This window comes from Elaeis guineensis, chromosome 9 (assembly GCF_000442705.2).
Source record: "Elaeis guineensis isolate ETL-2024a chromosome 9, EG11, whole genome shotgun sequence".
Taxonomy (NCBI): domain Eukaryota; kingdom Viridiplantae; phylum Streptophyta; class Magnoliopsida; order Arecales; family Arecaceae; genus Elaeis; species Elaeis guineensis.
Window position 1 is genome coordinate 1,479,637 of NC_026001.2, and position 6,000 is coordinate 1,485,636.

Below are 6,000 nucleotides of genomic sequence, written 5' to 3' on the forward strand. Positions count from 1 at the left end.
ACCATCCCATCAATATCGTGCACCTCACCTAACAGTTATTGATAACATGAACATCGATGCATAGATAACTATTTGTCCAAATACTTTTCTAAGTATATTACAGTGACTTGATCTCTAATTTATGTTGGCTCATCTAACAGTTATTGCCCACACTCTTTAGTTAAATCAGACACACCATTCACAGCAGGTGTAAAGCCATCATTGGATCCTTCACCTAACAATTATTGGATCCAACTCCATCTTTACCCTGGAGTAACTCTTTGCTAACAGAGTGGTTGCGTGTTCCCGATGCAACTGAACTACTATGACCAGTCGAGAATAATCAACGTCGGTAGTACGTCCGCACATCTACAATGATGGAAGACCATTAGACTTAATATTAATGAAAAGATTTTGAGTTTAGATCTTATCTAATCAGTCATCACATGATTGATCTAATTGACATGGGCTAAACCAAATCGCCAAGCAACCATATTTAAGATTCTTATCTTCCAAATTGGTCAGATAAGTGGAGATTGGTGGGATCCCCCGTTACTTTTCTTAGACACCAATAAATTGATCAGATCAACGAATGAAATTAATTAAATAACCATCTTTTAATTACTTGTCTTAGGCATCAATTGATTAATTGATCCAAATAGGTTAGCTTAGGTGAATCAGATTCGAGTCATAAAGTCGAATTAGATCCTTAGATTAATCGATTCTACATATGGATATTAATTGATTTAATCAATAATAATTATATGATTTTAAGCTCTATTGACCTAATCCTAATCAATATTTGATTTGATTTGATCAACTGTTAAATCGATTTTGATACATTAAGTATAAAATTATGTCCTAATAATATAATATGTGTCAGTCAAGATTGACTTCTAGGACATACATCCAACACAACGTTAATTCCAAGTGGTTATGGATAAAACTATATAACATTTAGTTCATTACACTATTTTATTCAGTTGAAATGAATATATATGATTGTTTGATTATTGTTAATCTGTACAGTTTCAATGATGACCATATGGTGACCCGTGCTTTGATTGAAATCCTTAAGAGGAAGTATAACGATCCTTACTCTTCATAGAAAAAGATTCCAAAGAGGACACGAGATATGTGATTTCATGAGATTGAGGCAAGAATATTTTTAAGTTTATTAGGTGCCTTTATTTATTTTTATTTGATTTAAAATATCTATATATTTTATTGATATAGATTTTTTTTTTGTAAAAAAAATTTCAATGGCATCCAGAGGATAAGCAGCATATCCGAAGGAATTGAGAGCGTCGTGGTTCAAATCGTCTTATCGATATTTTTAACGAGGCCTGTGAAAATTGTGATTGCAAGCTAGATTAGATTGGGAAGGGTGTATGGCAGGAGCTGTTGAAATTTTGGGATAGTGATGAGTTCAAGGTCAGAAGTCAAAAGAACAAGAAGAATCACGCATTCGATTGCAGTGGATTGGGCTTTTCACTTCACACTAATGGTTCCATTAGCATTAATGACCATGTGATAAGATTGATATTAGTTTATTCTTTGTGATGTATTTTTTTATTTATTATTAATGCATATACATTCTTTATCCGCTTCATACTGTTAATTATATAATTTTGTTTTTAAAGTTGCTAATATTGTTTGTGTTCTAAAATTCAGATGCAGAAGTTGAATCAGATACCTACATTGGATGAGTTCTTCAGACACATCCATCAAGAAAAAAAGGATGGTAATCAATGGGTGAATAAGAGGGCAGAGATAGCATATGTAAGTATTCAAAAAACTCTACTTGAATTTATATATTTATACTATTTGTACATTTTATAACTCATTGTATCTAATATCTTTCGCAGACTAATTTTATACAAAAGTGGCAAGAAGTGCAATCAAGTTAGAGCTCGACTTGGGAGGATGGTGCAGAATCATCACAGCAGCAGCCTCATCCATCCATGATGCATGTATGAAAAAAGATAGTTGGAGTGAACAAGAGGCAAATTTATGGACTCAGATCACAGGCTAGCTTGATAACAGACTCCTCATCTTCTGACTGCATATCCTCATAAGTCCTTGAGTGGATTCAGGAGTGAGAGAAGATTTATGATATGTTTGAGACTGTATCTGCTCGAAATGAGGAGTTAGCTACTTAAAACAGTCAATTAGCAGCTCATAACAATGAATTAGCCATCCAAAACAGTAACTTATCTGCTCGTGTTTTCCATACGGAGAAGTTCATGCATCTTATGATGGAGAAGATGCAAGTCAATCCATCTATCTTAGCGCAACCTTCATCTATAGTTCCAGCGCCGCCTCCAGCTGCTACCCCTTCAAATGATGATGATTATGATGATGATTAGAAGGAGGAAGATGATCATTTATGATTTTTTTTTTTGCTATGATTGGGATGATGATGCATATCATACTTTTTTTTTCTGTTATAGACTTGAGTATAATGAGGATGATGATACTTGTGGATACTTTTTTTTTGTTATGAACTTGGATACGATGAGGATGATGATATTTGTGAAACTTTTATTTATGAACTTGGATATATGAGAAGGATGATGTTTGTGATGATTATAATTTTTTATTAGGATTAATATGCTATATTCATGAATATGAATTTGTTGCTATATGGATTATTTATATATGATCAGGTGTATATATAAAAAAAGATATTTTAGATTCTTTTTAATGATCAGATTTACATATTGCAATGAAATATTTTTTTCAGAAATATATTTTGTGAGGGATTATTTTTCCTCGAAAAGTTATTTTGCGAGGAATTATCCCCTTGAAAAATTATTTAGTGAGGGATAATTTCTTTGAAAATATAGAAAAGTCACTTAAAAATTCGAACAATCCCTCAAAAATTATTTGCCAAGGAAAAATTCCTCCACAAAATTTTTTGGGCAATTATTCCATGAAAATTTCCTCAGAAACTTAATTCTAAGAAAAATATCCCTCAAAAAATTCCTCGAAAAGAGATTTTTTTTTCTTTGGGTGAAAATTTTTTTGAGAAATAATCTCTCAAAAATTTTCTCAAAAAATTGATTTGCGAGAAAAAAGTTCAACCGAAAATCCCTCGATAACACTATCCTCGTAAAATCTTTCAAAAGGTTTCCCTAGGAACATCCCTTGAAAAAGCCGTTAGCGGATTTCTCTTGAAAAATCTCTTAGAAAGATTCTCTCGGAAGATCCCTCAAAAAGCTTCCCTTGAAAAATCCCTCGAAAAGCTTCTCTCAAAAAATTTTCCTCAAAAAATTTCTCGAAAAGTTTCCTTTGGAGAAATTTCCTCGAAAAATCCATTGGAAGTTTTCAAGAAAAAAAATTCTATCAAAAAATCCCTCGAAAAATAAATTCCCTTGGAAATATCCCTCTAAAAAAAATTTTTTTGAGAAGGATTTTTTGGACAACCTTATTTTTATTGAAAATCTATTGGAAATACAAATTTCTGATGGATTTTTTTTCTCTCGAAAAATCCCTCACAAATGGCCCTTTTTTTTTGGTAGTGTATCCATATTGAAAGCAACATACGAAAATCCGATAATAGTCTAAAATATAATTTTTGAAAATTTATATAGAAACCGATTTAACTGAGAATTTGGATCACCAATCTAACTTACATAAAATATATAATATAAAATATTAAAAAATATTTTATATTAAATACCATTATTTATTAATCATATCATAAATAAAAGGAGTCATAAATTATTTACTTTTCAAAGATTTTAGAAAAAAAAGATAATTAAATAAAATATGTCATAATATATTTAAAATTAAAATATTTTATAATATAAAAAATTTTAAATAAGTATAATAAATCATGATTTCATATTAGAGATTAATGTTGTCATCGTGGCAAAGTATGTAGTAGACAAATATCCAATAAATTTTAGATTCGATCCCTCTATAATTTATAAGATCTCCATTTCAATCCAGTCAAAATGAAGACAAATAGAGATGGCACAGTCATAATTCATAATACAAATATTTTATTTTAATGAATTATCTATAAAAATTTTAAAATCTTTTGTCATAAAAAAAATCATTATGAATACTTATCTTTAATGACTATTTTCATTTCATCACTAATCATATCATTTTATTGTGACCAAAAAAATTCTTTAAAAAAAAATTTAGCAATAAAATTAAATCCTCATTGAAACTTATTTTTAATCATTAATTTATTTTCAAATCATTATTTTTCAACTCTTGAACGATCTTTTCTTAATCTTTTATCATAAACATAATCGTCAACAACATTTATCTTTCATAATTATTTATATTTTATTATTAAATATAATATTTTTTCCTAATGATTTTATATTTTATTTATTAGAATTTTTAACCATGGCCATCCATAATAAAATATTTATGATTATTAAAAATTTAATAATAAAAATAAACATGGTCAATATTCTTATCATTAAAAATCTAAATTTTTATAGTGATCGTTGCGGCGGCACATGTTGCATTACCACAAGCATGGTTTTCATTTTTTAACAGTCAAGTAGAGATTTCTTGAGGGGGACAAGATAACAAGCCAGAGATTATCGATGAGCCATATATGTCCAACGATTGGGATGGAGGATAACTAGATGGATAGTCGCCTGCAATATCGATCTAGGATCCTCTATTGAGGTTTACAAAGTAAGAGACTTGGAGCCTCCACCGGATTTAGTAAACCATGTAGAGTGAGAGTAGAGAGAGAAAAGAAGAAAGGAGAGAATAGGGGGAAGAGGGAATAAAACTAAAAGAGGAAGATGGCCCGTGTTTCATCTAGGTGGAAGAAACTTGAAATGCAGATGACGGTGAAAAAGAATCCACCCTGACTCGGCCTGTGATGGAGGCCTTGATAGTAATATTGGCCATGGTGGTCAGCAATAAAGAAAGGATCAAGGGAACTATCGCTAGATCGGCTCAAAACAAGCAGAAGGATGGTACTGCCCAGCTTATCAACCGACGAAGACTCTAACTTTGGTTATGGGAGTGGCTGAGAGCTCGATTAGAGCTCCGGTAGGAGCCTTGGCCCCAAATCATAGTAGATCGTGTGGAAGAAAAATCAAACAAAAAAGCAAGAAAGAGGAACATGGAACAGAGCAGCCGATTCTTTAACGAAATTCGGTGATGAATCATTTCAATCCAGTTGGTAGTGGTAGGGCTTAGGACCAACAAAGGGAGAAGAAGAAAGAGCAACGGTTCTTACCTCGACTCCAATGACGATCTGATCTCCCTCTCCCTCTCTCTTCTGGTGGACTATGCTTGAGAGGAAAATAGGGAAGAAATCACTAGCGTTTTTGGCAGTGAAACAAGAAGCCCGTAAGATAGCACCACACCCAACCCCATCGAGACTAACCGCTACTCTCGTGGAGCTCCGTCCTAATCTGAGCAAACAAAATTTTGGCTCATATGTTTGCAATTAAGCATCTAATCCTGTCTAATTAATTAACTTTGCTCGAACGAACTTGAACTGGCCTTCTCAGATTAAGAAGTTCTGGAATTAGTTCGCGTTTGAGTTTAGATTGTCAGATTCATTATGAGGTTAGTTAAAACTCAGCCAGGATATTTTCCTTCTTCCTTTTTTTTTTTTTTTTGGTTGGGGGGATGGTGGGGGGGGGGGGGGAGGACATGTTATTCTTTATACGAACCGAATCATAATGAGTTGCAATCTTTTTCTCTTTATCTTTACCGGGGGATTAATTTTCCGGTCCAATCACAATGAGTTGCATCGTAGCTGTATCCTTGGCGCGGAAGAAGGGTTCACCTTCGATTGACATCGTAGCTGTTTCCGCTCACTTTACGAGCTGTGAGGCTGATGGAGACGGCAGTCGGAGCGTATTGACAGGTGTGCGACGGGTGATCCGACGGTGACTTCGCACGAAGGAACGTGAGTCCTTCTTTCGCGCGAAGGATGCAACCGCGATCCGTAGCTTCCCCGTAAACAAATAGCACTAGCGTCGCGAACTTGTATACATTCAGGACGAGCGAGCAGAGACAACAAAC